Below are 17,960 nucleotides of genomic sequence, written 5' to 3' on the forward strand. Positions count from 1 at the left end.
AAGGAGAGGAGGGAGAGAGGGGAGAGGAGAGGAGAAAGGAGTAGACAGGAGAGGACAGAGGAGAGGAGAGGAGAGAGGAGAGGAGGGAGAGAGGGGAGAGGAGAGGAGAAAAGAGAGGACAGGAGAGGACAGAGGAGAGAGGAGAGGAGGAGAAAGGAGAGGAAAGAGGAGAGGAGGGAGAGATGGGAGAGGAGAAAGGAGAGGAGAGCCTTACTGACTACTTCTGGGCCAGATGTGGCCCTCTTAGTAATAGAGAGAGGACATAACATGCTAGAACTTACGGCTCTCTGTTGCATTCATCAGACCACAGCCCAGATTAACATAATTAGTTACTGCAGAATAACCTGCAGTTGTAACATAATAATTGCAGAATAACTTAATCTGAAGACCCAGACAGCAAAACACATGTGAGATCTCAAGACATTGCTTGAGATATTTATGAGAACCATCCAGATGGGATTATTTTAGTTGAGGACTCAGTATTTCTCTCAGACTGAGGCGCTATAAGATTTAAAATAATATGAAGTGCTGAACTGCATTTAAAACTAAATAGTAGCTTACCTTAATATGGCAGGGTTTGCATTCTAAAATAGATGGTGAAGAGGATGTTTAACCTGCAACTTGTTCACTTGAAAAGGTAGGCTACTTGATATAAAATATGCTACAGTGTTTTATCCTCAAATCCATCTGCTCAGTCTAAGAGGACGCTGTGTATGTAAGAGAGGTAGCCTAAATTCAACACACATGATCTAGATTCTGGTTGTGTAAAGCAAATTCATTCTTGCCGGTGTCATTCTTACAAAACCTCTACCATGCACCCGTGAAAATCCATTAGTTAGGCTACAACATCGCAAGAGAAGTATGACTTGGCATTCTATTTTCGCCCTCAAGGCAGATAGAGAATGTGTAATAGTGCATAATATTTTCGCCTGTCTCTTACCTAAACTAGGTAGCCTATAGACTCTGGAGCGGATGTGACTCGGGTCAAACCAGTCATAGAGTCACCACACCTGCCATCAGGGACGGATAACTTTACCTTCCAAAATCTAAAGAAATATACCACTCACCTCGCTTCTGTACAGCTACAGGTGCGTCCTCAAAAAGCCTCAGTACCAGGTCACCGGGCGGTCTTCCTGAAAATTCTTATCCTCCGTTTCCTTCTACCAGCTTTTTTTTCCTGAAGCTTTTCCTCACACTTGCGTTGCGTGCGCACTTTTTTTACTTTCAGCTGCCCATTCAGTTATTCAGTAAAACATGAATTGTACATGTCGTGTTTCAGAACTATTTATATAGGCCTATGTTGTTTCTCTGCTCTTCTTGCATGCGTAGTTTACAGTGAGCGGTATATGGTTACTCTACAAAAGGTTTGAAAAGAAAAGGTCATGATAATAGATAACAGTGACGTTTAGGGAACTAGCAACTGACAGCCATCTAAGACACGCCCCTGACACTCCTGAATGGCTCAAAGATGGACAGGGGTGTGGCCAAACGACGCAGGGTGTAGCCTACAAGGTACCAGGGCTCCAAAACTGTTCAAGGGTTGGTTACCTTGGTAATATGAGGATACGAGCCACGTCATGTAGCCTACCCTGACTGACAGCTTTTCTGCTCTGCTTTTTTCTGAATCTCTAAACCATGCTTATGGGAATATGTAGGATATAGGCCTAGCATAGGAGTGAGGTGAGATTAATACTTAGACTATCAGGTCTGCTGCAGTACCCTTCAATACCGAATAGCCAGATCGGCACTTTCCCAGGGGATAGCCTACGTTAGTTTAGCCTACTTTGCGATGTAATAGGCCTTTATCACGGCAGCTGAAGCAGGGCTGTTCACTTCCTACTTCGGCTGCCGTGATAAAGGCCTATTCGCTCTACTGAATGTATTTACTTATAATTTAAAACGTTGCCCAACAGTAATTCCAATAAAGACCACGAGAGGGAGACCGACTCCTTTGAGTTCGTTACACCGCTAAATCACAGTGTTCTTTTCATTCTGGTGGTCCCTAGGCCTACATATCTTTTGATGCAAAACAGCAACCAACTGTAGCCTGTCCTGGCATGAGCCACAGGCAACTCATTTAGTTAATTCCATGATTAGGCCTTCACCTTACTCCGACATGCTGATGTCATATTGGTTGTGATTGTTTTTCAGATGGATAGAACCAGGCTCCTTACCAGAAGTCAGCCACTGACTCTTGTTTTTTTTTTCGGTATCCTTCTACAGTTAGGCCTACCACCTGTATTGCATCCACGTTCCCTGTTTTTGGTCCAAAATTAAATAGAACATTGAGCGCATGATTTCCAGACACCTGTTGTCTGGGAGAGATAGGCTACAGTAGGCTACAGGCCTACAATAGCCACACACAGACACACTCACTTTTTTCCAATTCTAGGCTATTACTATCTCCCCCTCTCTTGATTAAATGTAGCCTGTTCCTCTGCCGGGGGTGGGAGGCCAAGCCGCTGACGGGAGATGACATTTCGAAGCTGATTCTAGATCGCGGTGACTCACTCCTGACTCATCACGCTTCGCTTTCAAATTTAGCAGGCAAGCCTCAGTAAGCCGAGCCCAAACCTGCTTTTCTCGTATCACTTGGTCCAACGGGAACTGGCCATGGATATGATCTTTGACTTATTATGACAAGTGTTAGTCTAACCTAAATGTAGCATATGTGCCCGTGTCATGAGCCCTTCCATCCCGTGCATTTGTCTTCAAAGTCGTGAATGCAGGGTTGCACGAGCTGGTTCATATGGATAGGCCAGACATTCGAGAGGGTGGGACACTCGGCATGGATGATGTGGGTCATCATGCCTATTATCGAATATGATTGGAATTGTAGTATATTGTATGAATAGTAAAGGTTACTCAGTTTTGAAATATATGTTATTTGCATTCACAGCAAAAGGGTAGGCTACCTCGAAAGTCTTTGAGACCGTGGCAAAAGAAAAGAAAACGAGCTGCTCTTGAGTCTTTTCTTAGCCTACATTTGGTTGATTGGCGCGTGCCAAGAACGCTGAAACCCTAATAACTGCAAATTCTCTGACTTGGCACTCCAGGCGGTCACCTGCAACTTCTTTCAAATTGTGGCACTGGGTCCTTTAAAAACTCAGTAATCACATGCACTCAAAAATTCCCTCCGCAATCACTTCGGGCCTTTGAAAACCGTGAAGCGAATAAACAGGTGCCAAACTTTTTAAATGTTCCTATAGCTGATGCGTTCTTCAATAGTTAAGTTACAAGCCAACACATTTTTTTATTCTTCAGTTAGCCTACCTAATCTGAATGAGCTGCTTTTTTACAAGTGTTTGGTTTATTTACAATCGACTGCAAAATCTGAAATATGGGTAGCACAGGAGAGATCGAATGCGACTATTAGACGTTAATTAACTGCTGGTGTCACCTCTCTCTCTCTCCCTCTCTCTCTCTCTCGCGCGCGCGGACACCCAAACACACGCAATAGAATTGTGCGGTCCTGACTGAGCGGTCAAGGTGCTCCGTTCCCAGCTCGCATTCTTTGCGTGCTCCGCATTTAGAGCATCCCGCGAGGGTTGCTGTCATCTCTGCGGCACCCGGCGACGGGGACGCGCTGACCAGGGCCGACGCGCCAGTTTGGTCTCCAGAGCAGGCGGCCGGGGGGATCCGCAGCCTGCATGGGAGAAAGCAACGGTCGCTCCACCGCGCTGCAGTCGCTGTATTCTCGCGAGACCCAGTTATTATGTAATTTGATGGTAACACTCAGAGATACACATCCGGACCTATATATAGTCAAGCATACACTATCTACACACTCATTCACACAGGAGTTGCAAGAGATCCCTGGATGCAGTATCACCTTCTGTGGAACAACCAAACCATGACCACACACATATTTTTTTTCTACACAATTTACTTCGAATTTCGTAGCCTATAAACTATGGGAGACAGAAATAGGTCAATGGGTCTACCTTCTCTCCTCATTGTGCTGTGAGAAAGTATACATCACACACACACATACACACACACACACACATTTGGCCACCATTGACAGGACAGATACTCAGAGGGTGATGGCATTTCGCAAATGCCATATATAGTGGACCTGTAAAAGACAAGTGTCTACAAAACTCCCACCAAACACCTGTGATGAGCAGTGCATCAGAGTAACAGCTCAGCAGGGTGGCGGTCACACATGCAGGGGACAGTGGTCTGTGAGAGGCTCTGTGTCCTTTCAGCAGACTTACTCATGTAGCGTTATGCGGTGTCAACCATGACTCACAGCCTTTTTCACACAACCCAACACAGAGGACTGTGGTCACCTGTCAACATGAACATCACAGAGAGGGAAATAACTTGAAATCTGTGTTAATAATGTGTATCTCTGTCTTTATGTGTATATATATCTATGTTTGTATCTACAGATAGACTAAATGAAAGAGAGAGAGACAGACAGACGGACAGACAGGCAGAGAGAGAAATGCCCCCCTGTCCTCAACATAGTCATATTGAACACACCCCGTCAGAGTGAAAGAACAGATCACATCTCCATTCAAATAAGAGGGAACACCCTCCAATGTGGATATAAAGACTCCTCCCTTGCTGTCACACAGGTGTTAAAAGCCTACTACCTGTCCATCAACACTCTCCTGTTTGACAATATTATCTGTCATTATCTGTTTGACAGCTATAGAGGTACATCCATACACACGCACACACACATACACTTACACATATGACACACACACAACACAAAATGTTAAAATATATCACCATATAAACACAGACCCATACACTTTTTTCCAGATTAAACCCTTTTTGTGGTCCAGTGTGGCCTTTCCTAACCACAGTGACTGTGGTATTTTTAGAAACTGGTCTTATCTCAGTCTGAGTACATTGATTGCTTCATGCTGAGTTCACTTAAACGGTATGACGTAAGACTAGAAAAATTGGTCATGTTGGCAATTGGCAACATCATGTCCCTCCCGCTTCTCCAGATTACATTTACATTTGAGCATACTACTTAGAACCAACATAAGCACAGTTTTCAGACACAGACACAGAGACTCTCCTATCCAGACTAATGAAGGCACACACACAAATACACAGCCAACATATTTGCATTTGTGAAAACAACCATACTGACACTTATATGAACACTGGTGTAGAAAAGCATTCAAACTCTCTCTAACTGACACACACACACACACTGAAACGACAGACACAAGACAAGAGTGTGTTCCAAATATGTGTGTGGAGGGGAGGGGAGGGGGAGAGAAACCAGGTGTGTCTATGGTTACCTGAATTCTGTGAACAAACAGTCAACAACGACAAGCTTCCAGATGGTACTCAGAATGCTGTTTACTGGGTGTATGGGAGAAATGATGTGTGTGTGTGTGTGTGTGTGTGTGTGTGTGTGTGTGTGTGCACACATGTGCGTATTTCTGTGTTTTTCTTTTATGTTTTCTTTTATACGCGTGTACATTTACGTGTTATTACAGGCTAATTGTTTGGGTTGAGTTTCGGGTGACGGAAGATGGTAGCCTAGGTGTGTGTTCCATTTTCATGGGATTATGGCTGTTTTTGTGCATGTGTGTTTATTTTAAGTTTTAGTGTAGGGTATATATATATAGATAGATAGACAGATAGATATAGATACTTTATTGATCCCCAAGGGGAAATTCAAGACAGTATAGACAGTCAAGGTATATCTTTAAGTTACAATAAGTGATTCATTTGTGTATTAAATGCTAGTTTAGCCAGTAATAAGTCGAAATGAAAGTGTATGTTTGCATTTAATAAGCTACAGTCAGTGTTACTAAGTAGTAGGCCTAGCATAGCCTACTGTGACTGCAACACCTAATTAATTCCACAAGGCATCCAGCATCTAGACTCTGGCCAGTGAAAAATGCATTAAGGCTACATGTGGCAGTCACTGAAGCAGCTAAATCCAGCTCATCACTGAATAGTAGGCTAGAGGAAACCGTTACAGGTCATAGTGTAGGCTAAGTTGTGTGTTAATGTAGGGCAGGCTACACAAGTGACTGAATTTTCTCCGGGAATAAGGAAATGGGCTCTCTCGAAAAGACTACAAAAAATCCGTGGAGATATTTTGCAAAGACATAGGCCTAGGCTAGTAAAATAAATAAATAAAGAAATAAAGAAATCAACCTTTTTACAGATGTGATTCTGTGTGTGAGAGCGGATGTGCGCGCGTGTGTAGGCTATGGACAGAAGAACATCAACCAACTCCCACAAAAGTACATTGACGACGTCATACCTTCCTCCTACCCAGCTCACTGATTGATAGCTTATCTATGCCCATCCACATCAGAGCTAAAATCAAATATATTTAAAAATCTAAACAATACAATTTTTCGGAGCATTGCATACGAAAAGAGGGTTGCAAAATCAAACTGGTGCTCTCAGACATTCGAAGATTTTTCTGCATGTTGGTTTTGTCGGTAGATAGCCTATACCAGACGGTCGGGGGCGCTCCAACCCTCGAGCTGGCACCGTCACGAAGTGTTCAACGGGCAACTTTGGGATGCGAGACTGTCGACTCGATTGCCGTATAATAACAGCAAGAGAAATATTGTTTTAGCTAAATACAGCTATGCCATTTGCTACTGGAGATGTAGCATAGTTTTCTCCTCTGACTTATTGGGCTTTGGAGTTACTCGTTGGTTGTAGGTCCTATTTTTAGATACACAGACAAGGTCACGTGACAGGGGGCGTCATTAATGTTGTTGTTGGTAGAGGAGCTGCAAATATGGAGGAAAGAGAGTTGTGACAGGAAAAAATTATACATTTCATTAAAAAACTGAAACAGTTGATCCCGTCGAGTCAGAGAACTGCGTTCAAACGCACAGACGGTGGTGGATCCTGCGGCCAAAAGAACAGTGATTATCAGGTAATCTAAACGGAACATCTATAAATCGTGAGATAGGCTACGCTACTAGTTTTTTTTCCTAACCATCTTTTCACTTGGTGGTCGCTGACAGGCAGCAGTAGCCTACACTATATTTTCGGGGAAATATACAGTGGTCTGGCTGGGAACTACTGAAATCGTTTGTATGCATCCGGTGTTTCCCATTTTCTGTCGGGTAGGCTATGTTGTCCGCCCTTTTGCAATCACAACTGATTTTTTCCCCAGCAATATAAGTTTTCGAAGACTTCGCTGCTTTGCAAGGAGCCTACGAGGAATGCTTAATTGTCTGGCGTAGCAGCAGTTTAAAGGGAAAGCAGGCCACTGGCATTATGCTACTCAATTTATTGCAGAGTTGTATGAATTATGTCCTTTCGTTTTTTATTACTGTAGCATATTCTCTGGGTTAGCCTACCTGGCGAAGCTCTGTATAACGAGCATGCAGTGACATTTTGGTTGGGTGAGGAGACGTTCTCACCTCTATAATGTAACATTACCACCGACTAGCTTGTGTAGGCCTATTTGCTTTTGAAGGTGAATACACGTTTTCATTCGGTGCAACTTTTCGGTTACTTTGTTACAGTGATGACGCTCTGTCCAAATGGACAGCGGCTGTGTTTAAATTTCGCCTCAAGGTTAAAGTTTTGCAATCCTGTTATTTGGATACATTTGTGTGGATCAAAATGTCTCGCTGAAAGCACAGCCATTACAGGATAGTAGTGTGATCAATGTTCAGGGCCTATTATTTTAACGCAGAACTGACTGACAGGATCGCACTCCTGGGGAACGGCGTTGCATTTCCTTGTGACAATGTTAGTCAAGCATTGTAAAAGTTTGCATTTTTATAGGATAACGAAATACCTTGCCGATGTCTGTTATGTACATATTGTCTCACTGACATAATACCCATAATGGTAACACTTTCTATGAAGGTTGTATTTATAACGCCCTATGAATGCATTCATAATGTTTTATAAGGTGTCTATAAAGCATTGTAACGCTCATTATTACCATCTATATATTCACAAGTCGTCATAACCAACTTCATGATGCATTATGACAACTAATTATGAATGATTAGAATTTTAATCTGAATAATGCATTATAAATATGTCAAGATCTGCCGACTCACTTGTCAGTTTTATGATGCATCATAACTACTCTCTGCTAAATACGTATAGTGATGCATAAAGAGTTTTGACTTCTACTGTAGTCCTATATATCTATAGCTAGAAGTATATGTAATAAAGTTATAATAATTTATACATCTCCCTACAGCACACAATTATAAACAACTATGCAATATCGTAAGTGTTATTTGTCAGCTCTAAGTAAAGTGACAAGAATATGACCCTATTATTAACAGATATAAGTTCACTGAATAATGAAAGGGTGCAATGAACTAAGTACTGAGTCTGCCATCTTTGCACAATATTATAAATTACTATGTTAATGTCATAGGTGTTATTTGTCAGCTTTAGGTAAAGTAGAGCAAATGAGGTGTTGTTATAAATAGATATAAGATCATTATAAGCAAATATGAGGCACAATGAAATGAGAGCCTGGACATAAAGACAAAAGGAATGCATTTAGTTCACTTTATTTTGTGTTCACTCATATTTGTTTATAATGATCTTATACAAATACAACCTTTATAGAAAGTGTTACCATTATAATAAAAATAATTAGGCCTACTAATTACACTATAATGACAGGCCTACTACTAGCATCATAACATAGTAATAGGCTACGTATGTTATGCTCCCTTAGTCAGAGGAACAGTAGAGAAGTAGCCTAATCAAGCTGAAGTGGCTGGATGGTCATATGTTGTTCACTTTCCCTGAAATGTGTATTGTAATTGTTTTTTAATAACTTGACTTTTTTAAAAGCCATAAGAAGTTTTGGTTTAAAATTGACACACAAAAAAGTGGTTAATTGATGTCTAATACAGCCATTATATAGTTTTAATTTAGGCCAGATGGCAACTTTAATAGTGACTGTAGAAACAGATTCAATAAGAGCAGTTGTCTTAATTAGATGAATAAGGTTGAAAAATTGTGTAATGAAGTGCCGTATGAGAAGAGTAGGCCTACAGTAAAATCCCTGGTCAAATCTACTGTAATGAAGTGGGAAATGGAATTACATGTTGGATGATGGGTTTCTAGGCTGAATACGGCATCAATCCAGACAGATCGTCTTTGTTGTACATGTTCTCTTTCATTAATGCCATGCAAGGACTTGTGGCCATCAGTCAAAACATGAACCTGAATAGGGTTTTGCGTGAACAGAGTGGTAGAAGCCAGATGGAGAGAGTGGAGAGAGAGATAGAGATAGAGTGAGTGAATGGGAGAGGGGAGGGTAGAGGTCATGCTTGCAGAGGATTTTCAAATCATGTTGTTCTGACCATCAGCAGAGAAAGGCTTGGCAGGCGGCCTGATTATGTGGATGTATGTGTCAAAGTGTGCGGCAGTCAGATTATCTGGACGTGTGTTTCAACCATGATGCCCGTCAATCAGCCCAGCCTTGTCAAATCAAACACACAAACACACACACACACACACAAACACACAAACACACAAACAACTAGATGTACCGCAGAGCGGTACAAAATACGACCGCCGCCCAGTCTAGCACATTTTTTCCACAAAAATAAATCACGCTGAAAGGCCTATATGATTCTAACTGTTCCACTAAATTGCATTATCCACACTCAATTCTCGCTGGTATCTGCTAGACAACAAGTACCAAAACATGATTAGTTCATAGATTTCACATGTAAAATTCATTTAATACAACCCCACCCCCATCTTGCCTGTTCATAATTCTGAGAAATTCTTGAATTGTGTGCATGTGTGCGTGTACACGTTTATGTTTATGTGTGTGGGTGTGTGTGTGTGTGTGCGTGCTTGTGTGTTTGCCTGCGTATGTCTGTTTATGCATGTGCATGCATGCGTACATGTCTACTGTGTAAGTATGTGTCATATGTATGATTACTGTGAATGTATGTGTGTGCGTGTGTATCTGTTTATGCACATGTGTGCACATGGAATGGGTTAACATGACCCCTGGAGGCAAACATACGGAAAAAATTGGTCATCCTATGCCCTACGATTCTCAAGATATTCACAGAAAACTGTGTCTGCCCTACCCTCCTTTCGGGGGGTCCAGTACAGCGGGGGGGCTACAGATCAAAACGAAAAACGATGGTTCCATGCTATCCATGTGGGGTTACATGCCCACCAAGTTTCGTGTACCCCGGTCTTTCAGTGTCCCGGGAATCCTTGTTGATGTACGGTCACTAAATGTACACATAAATTATTTTATTGTAAGGCCCCCCATGAACGAAAGTTCACAAAACTTGGCATGCATTCGGAGGGTGTCATAATGATCCTACACTTTCAATTTTGTGCAGTTTTGACCATGTCAGCCAGAGATATTGTGATGAAACACCTAATTTTTTGCTTTTTAATTTTTAACTAGGTGGCGCTATACATGAAATAAGTGGTAATGGGATGGGTTGACATGCCCCCTTAAGACCAACATACCAAAAAAAGGTAGACCTCCTAGGCCCTACGGTTCTCGAGATATTCACAGAAAACTGTCTCCGGCCACCTACAGACCAGTTGGTGTATAGTAACATAAATTAATTTATTGTGTGGCCCCCCATGAACGGAATTCCACGAAACTTGGCGTGCATTCAGAGGGTGTCATAATGATCCTACACTTCCAATTTCGCGCAGTTTTGACTATGTTAGGTCACAGATACCTGCGATTACAACACCTCAGTTTTACTTTTTTGTGTTTAACTAGGTGGCGCTATACATGAAATGAGTGGTTATGGAATGGGTTGACATGGCCCCTTGAGATCAACATACAAAAAAAAATGGTCCTCCTAAACCTTACGGTTCCCGAGATATTCACAGAAAACTGTGTCTGCCCTACCCTCCTTTCGGGGGGTGCAGTCCAGCGGGGGGGCTACAAAAAAAAAAATCTGACTAAACCTATATGACCGCCGCTTCGCTGCGCGGCGGTCATAATAACCTCTCCCAGTAAACAGCACTCTGAGTACCATCCATGATCTTGTCATTGTTGATAGTTTGCTCATTCAACCATGGATGCACCTTTTTTTTTAGGGGTTGTTTCTTTCTCTTCCTCACTAAATGCATTCTCTCTCTCTGTATCTCTCTCTCTCTTTCTTTCTCTCTCTTTCTCCCCCCCCATCTCTCTCACACACACATGTGTGTGTGTGTACGTGTTTGTGTGCATGAACCAGTATTTTCACTGTATTGTATTTGTATTTTCGTGTGCATTGGTGTAAGTGGTGTGAGTCTGTGTAGATGTGTGTGTGTGTGTTTGTTTGTGTGTGTGTGTGTCTCTTTTTATATCCATGCATTGACTGCACATGCAGGTGTCTATAAGTAGTATAGACAGGCGGCACAAGCTCAAGTAGAGAGAGAGGCGTCATGTAAATGCTGAATGTGCATGACTACCTGCACACACACACACACACACACACACACACACACACACACACACACACACACACACACTCTGCTACACAGACTTCCAGACACATACACCTAAACACATACATTACGTCTCTCGGCATGTCCTTTGGACTGAACACACATAGGCACAGTCCTACCTAGTTTTTGATCGATTTTGGCCTTCCGCCTGCCATTGCCATAATACTGGCTGCTTCTGCTACTGCTGCTATTGCAGTTTTGTCCTGGTCACCCGTGACGCCTGTGAATCTGCTGCCAGATGCCTTAACATCTGTGCCTAGTGGGGCCCCAGCAATGCCTGGCCCCTTCCTCAGTTGCCCCAAAGACAGATGTTCAGGCTTTTAAGATGACTGTAATCTTTGTCTAATATGTGCAAGTGCCTCTTCTTTTTCTTCTTCTTCTTCTTTGTTTTCTTAATGTCTTCCTCTTCTCCTTGTTCTTCGTCTTCCTCAGACACAGCTGGCAGCGCACACTTGTTTTTATCTCTTCATCTGCTGCTCTTCCTAGTGAGAGCTGCTGTTGAGGGCGTCATATGGTCTTTGGGTCATGGCTGGTCTATTTTTAAATCGTTAATCACCACAATTAATCTGCACAGTGTTGCCCTACCACGTGTTTGTACTTTGAACACTTTCTAAGAAGTGAAACGGCTTGTAGTAAAAGTTTTTTTTTTTTATGCTGAAAGACAGTTCAGTGTAATGGATCCTTATCAGTGTGTTAGAGGTGATGGGCTTTTTCGTAAAAAGCGTGGTCTTTATCTGATACAATTTTCTAGGAAAAAGAACTGAAAAGAACTGAATGCTGATTTTGAAAGAAAGATGTCTTGAAAAGGCAAAGAAAAGGCTACTCTTATACTTTTAGGAAACGTTTCCTAGCCTTTACCCCTTTTCTACTCCATGAAAAAGTCAGTCTGTTTCCAATCTGAGAGTCTAGTAGAGGACAGAAAGATGTTATAGACTGAAGGTACACAAGGGAAGAAAGTGAAATTAAAAGTAGGCTAAAGGCCTTAATAGTGTCTGCATTGATTAACCAGTTGCCTGTAGCAGCCAAAAAGGTTAAGTAGCTGATTAGTTTACATCCCGATTCCCCTAGCTATCACTGGGTGATGCATTCATATTAATTCATATTAACAATAGAAATTAGATAAATAGAATTTAGATGTATGATTTAATTAAGTAATGCTAAATGCAGAAATTAAGGTTAACTAACAGTTATTACTTTAAAAAAAAATCTGTTTCTGTCAGTAGCCTTCTAATAGACCAAAAATCAGATAGTTTATGATAAGCAGCGCATTGTGATTTCCATCAAGGAAATTTACTGCTTACATTTGCCCTTATTAATACGAAGTGTGGTAGTTATTGCTTTGTTAATTTAAAAAATGACTGCACTTGTTTAAAATGCAGTCAGTGTGTTTTGCTGTGAAATAACTGTATTCTAATGTTGCTGTCAGAGAGATATAGACACAAAGTGTGTATGTTGCACAGTGACAACACTGTTTATCATGCCCACAGAGTTGCAGCATCATAAGTCCAGAAGCATTTTGATTTCTTCATTTCTTTCATTTATTCTCAACGAAAACGACTTACTGCATCATGGAGGAATGCCATTTAAAAAGTGTTATAGCTCTGTGGTGTGGTGTTCCTGACTTGATGTTCCGTTGTGTGGTCTCCTCCATCGTCATGGAGATACCCCTCTCTCCCCCTTTCCCCCCTAGCTGAAGACAGAAGGAATGCCAAGGAGTGGAAAAAGTGAGGAGTCTTGAGAGCGGTAGAAAACAGATGTTTGGCTAGCCTAACAGCTGGCATGGCAGACCTACAACCTCTCACACATACCAGCCTAATCCCCCTCCCCCACGAGGTCTACTAATGGCTACAGCCATGCACAGTAGCAACACAGACACATCCCCAGCTGAAACTCTTTACATGGCCTAAGACTCAACTGGGATCTTTCAGCATGCATGTACAATGGCATTTTGATGGTGATTCTCTCATAGGCAGTTTAGTATGGAGGATAATTAGCAGTGTTGCTTTAGTTGGTGGAGAAAAGGGAAGAGGTAAGACAGACAATGGAGAGTTACTTTCCCTCTACTTCCAAGATGGAGCTCTGTGTTTGACACAATGTTAAGAGTGCAAATTATTGAGAGCAGGAGAAGCGCGTGTGTGTGTGTGTGTTTGTGAGAGTGATATGTGCTGAGAGAGGTTGTGAGGTGTTAAACAGTCCTCAGAAATGCATAAAAAGATGCTGTGTGTGTGTGTGTGTCTGCTGGCTGTGTGTCTGTGTGTGTGGTGGCGGTGGCTCAGGTTCCAGGAAGAACTGTTGAGATGGTTGTTGACCCCTGTAATGATGTCGTGCAGAACGCTTCTCATACCAAACGGGAACAGCATCTGCTGAACATACCAAACAGCAATCTAGGAAAGGACTTGCAAGAGGCCAAGCAGAGAGACAGACAGACAGGCAGGCAGGCAAGCACAGAGTAAAGGGCCGTTCACACCAAGAACGATAACTATAACGATAACTATTACAAATATCGTTCTTGTTAATATGAATGACGGCGTTCACACATAAACTATAATGATAACAACATGAAGAGCGATATCGTTGGGGATCACTTTCAGAGCGATTTTGAGAACAATAAAAAGCTAATAGCCAATCAGAACCCATTAAATTTTAGCCGTCACATTCATTAACACAAGGAGAGACTTTGCTTATTGTTGTTCAGTGTGGACGCTTTTTAGTCGTTATGGTTATAGTTATCATTATCGTTCTTGGTGTGAATGACCCTGAAGACAAGCAGACTGAGAGGCATAATAGGAAATCAGATAGACAGATAACATAGGCACACAGGCAGACATAGAAGTACATACATGGAATTAGACAGACATGTAATAATGCACACGGGAGGGGATTGAACAGACAGACAAACAGACAGACAGACAAACATGAAATAGGTGGACAGACACAATAATGTTGTAAAGTAAAAGTAAATCATAATAGCTACTGTATCTAAAGAGAGTGTAAGATTCCCACTTCACCTCCCTCTTATAGACATATTTACCTTGCTTCCACACACACACACACACACACACACACACACACACACACATACACACACACGCACACACACACACACACACACATATATATATAAATATACCCTGTTCTAACTTAATTTCCCGGCTCTCCCTGCTGTCCTGGGTGTGATTTGTGAGGGGACATGTTTGTCCTGTTCTCTCCAACCTTGGCGGCTGTTGCGTAACCACCGTGTGCAGGTGAATGTACTGTAGATGATGGATCTCCACCACAAAAGGACAGTCAAACCCAAAGCCTTGAGATCAACCAATCAGGCTCCTCGACCCTTAAAAAGCAGGCCAAGGAGGCACATGAGAGACTTGTGGAGAGCCGGTGCAGGGTTGGCAGGGGTCGTGACGACCATTTTTCTTCTTCGTCATCCTCCTCCTCCTCCTCTCCTGCCTCCTCCTCCCATCTCTCTCGATTTCTCTCTTTTTGGAGGGGCGCAGTGCTCTGTCTCTTTTTTGTTTCCCTGTCGTCCACCCCCTGCTGCAGTGCGTTTCGGGCCCCCCTTCCCACCCACGGTGGCTGTGACTTTGGGTGAGTGAAGAAGGGAGTCAGGCTTGGAGCGCTGCCAGACCTGCCTCTAGTCGCAGCATCGCTAGGCGAAATGATCAAGCTCCTTACCTCAAAGGTGTGTGTGTGTGTGTGTGTGTGTGTGTGTGTGTGTGTGTGTGTGTGTGTGTGTTAGGGGGGTCTCTTCTTATCTGCCCACTATAGGGGGACATGTTCATAGGGGGACATGTTCCCATCAATGCACTGTAAGAGCACAAGTACTCATCCACCTACTATAAGAGGATGACTGTTGCTTCACCATCTACCAATCCTGATGGGGGTATAGCTTACCATTTATATCAAACCCACCCAATAGGGGAATTACATAAATAATAATTGGATTTATTATGCATGGTTGGTATATGTGTTTTTTTTAAAGTGTCGAGATTGGCTGTATAAAGTTATGAGTCATCTTTCAGGAGTTAGCATCCCGCAGGCTCTGAGAGCGGTAGCATGTCTTCGGCAGTGCAATTCTTCATTGTTAAATAAGATTATGTGACCTCATCGCTTCACACCCATGCAATTTCCCTTCTGATTTCATAAGCCTTCTTTTCAAGGGGGGGAACGCAGGAGGCCTTATAAATGATGTCTGACTGCGGTCGTTTGGAAGTAGAAAGGGAAGAGAGGGAGAGAGAGAGAGAGAGAGAGAGAGGGAGGGACGAAAGGGCTCACAGAAAAAAAGGAGATGCCCTAGACGACATTCTCCGAGGCCGTTGGGAAAATGACGCAAAGGTGACAGGATGGCTGTGACTCTATGTCGTCTCCGTGGTGTCTTATCACCTGAGGTCTGTCTCAACATGGAGCTGGAACAACAGCACCACAGAGAGAAGGGAAACAAAATAAGGCAATCAGGAAGTGTGTGTGTATTTGAATCATGCTGGGCACTGGGCCAGTGAACGGAGCTGCTTTAACTACTCTTTAAGTACCTGGCTCTTAATACACACACACACACACGCACACACACACACACACATGAACACACACACACACACACACACACACACACACACACACACACAGACACACACACACACAAACACACACACCACTCTCCAAGGGAGGGACAGTGCCAAGCGATGCTACCAATATCTTCACAAGAGAGCAGGAAGCCAGAGGAAGTGTTGTGCTGAGTGTGAGTGCCCTCATAACCCCACAGTTGTTTTAGTGAGAACTTTCTGATGAGTGATCATTTATATAGAACCCCTGTTTCTTCTCTGTTCTTTTCTAATTCGTATTATTTAGCACCTCTTTCGTAGCACCTCCAAAGGACATTTGAACCCTGAAAAATGTCTACACCCTCTGGTGTGAGTAACCATGGGGTTCATTTTTGTACTTTATAGCTGAATGTACACCTTTGCCCCCAAGAGCATAACTGGAACAGACTTGGTCCCCTTTTCAGCACCAATGTGGCTCTGGTATGCATGAGATTTGTTAGTGCATTGCTCTTTGGCCGGAAGGATTTGCAAGGATGGTGGTGTTGTTTGGCGAAAGTGAGGAGCATCAGAGATGGTAACCTTGAATGGGATAAACGTGTTAGCGACGTTTCAAAGAGTATCTTTGTCCCTGCCTGTGCATATATGTGCGTGTGTGGGCACAATTCCTACTATTTGTTAAATGAAAATAAACAGCGCCTGCTATCTTTGCCCTCAGGGTTATGTGAATGACGCAACTGTCATCTGCAGAAAATAAATTAGCTTAAAAAAAGAAAACCAGCCACAGTTTCTTTGGTAATGTGATTATCCAACACTGGAAACAGGCAATATAGCATGCAACTATGAGAGTATTTTGGTGTGTGTGTGTGTGTGTGTGTGTGTGTGTGTGTGTGTGTGTGTGGTGTGTGTGTGTGTGGTGTGTGTGTGTGTGTGTGTGTGTGGTGTGTGTGTGTGTGGTGTGTGTGTGTGTGGTGTGTTTGTGTGTGTGTTTGTGTTTGTGTGCAAGTGGGTGGGTGGATGTGAGTGAAAGAACGATGGTGAGTAAGTGTGTGTGTGTGTGTGTGTGTGTGTGTGTGTGTGTGTGTGTGTGTGTGTGTGTGTGTGTATGTGAGGATATACAAATGTATTAATCAGTGCTCCCAGTAATAGCCCAGTAATTCTTTAGTGGCTAATGGAGACTCTAGTTTCACAAACCAATTCAATAGAGACACAAACTTGATTTGGTTCATCCATTTGCCACCTACCTACATAGCAATTGTACTGTTTAGCTTATGGCCTAGCAGCGTTGGTTTCATTGTTGATGTTTTCACATAGCAACAGGGCACTTCAGGAGCCATTTGTTGAGTTTGTTGTAGTGTAGAGATTATCAATGTTAAAACAAGTTAGGAGGCAAGAAACTGGAGTATTTTACATTGATTTGTTTTGATATTTCTTTTTTAAATGGGATTATTACATGTTGTTTCTTTGTTTACTTCTTTATTTCTTTCTTTCTCTTTTGTTTATTTTTGCTTCCTTATTTCTCAAACTCCCTTTTTTCTCATTTCATTCCTCATTTTGTCATTCATCTCTGACTCCCTCACCTTTCTCACTGTTTCCCACAGTCATTTTCTCTCCCTCTCTTTTCCCCCTCCTTTTCTACCATTCTTTCTTTCTTTCTTTCTTTCTACCATTATGCCCCCCCCCTCGCTCATTTTTTATCAGCCTCAGCAGTTGTCTGTTAAAGGCTTATAGCAGTGCCAGCCAGGCAATAAGGAGCTTGTTAGACCTTGGCTTTCCAGGAATTTCAGCTGCAGAAATACGTGTGTGTTTCTGCCTGCATGTGTGTATGCATGTGTGTCTGTGACAGACACACAGGTACAGTGCCGCAGCATGCAGTGGTGACCTTTGTCCAGTGTTTGCATTTCTAACACACATACACACGTACACACACATACTCATGCACACACACAAGCACAAACCCTCTCAAACATACTCAACCATCCCACCATGCTGGGTGACATC

At 42.6% G+C, this 17,960-nt stretch overlaps 2 protein-coding genes across 3 annotated transcripts in view; one reads left to right on the forward strand and one right to left on the reverse strand.

The window, feature by feature from the left end:
- LOC121706272 (transmembrane ascorbate-dependent reductase CYB561) overlaps window positions 1-1,369 on the reverse strand; it is a 9,630-nt gene extending 8,261 nt beyond the window's left edge. Inside the window, exon 1 of one of the 2 annotated variants that reach the window (XM_042087884.1) lies at window positions 1,068-1,369. The gene's annotated coding sequence lies outside the window, so the exon portion shown is untranslated. The remainder of the gene's footprint in view (window positions 1-1,067) is intronic. The other variant, XM_042087883.1, reaches the window with a different exon arrangement.
- A 5,269-nt stretch (window positions 1,370-6,638) lies between these two features.
- The window catches only part of hdac5 (histone deacetylase 5), a 78,520-nt gene continuing 67,198 nt past the window's right edge, over window positions 6,639-17,960 (forward strand). The window contains exon 1 of the mRNA XM_042087863.1: window positions 6,639-6,886. The gene's annotated coding sequence lies outside the window, so the exon portion shown is untranslated. The remainder of the gene's footprint in view (window positions 6,887-17,960) is intronic.

Source organism: Alosa sapidissima, chromosome 3, assembly GCF_018492685.1.
Source record: "Alosa sapidissima isolate fAloSap1 chromosome 3, fAloSap1.pri, whole genome shotgun sequence".
Taxonomy (NCBI): Eukaryota; Metazoa; Chordata; class Actinopteri; order Clupeiformes; family Clupeidae; genus Alosa; species Alosa sapidissima.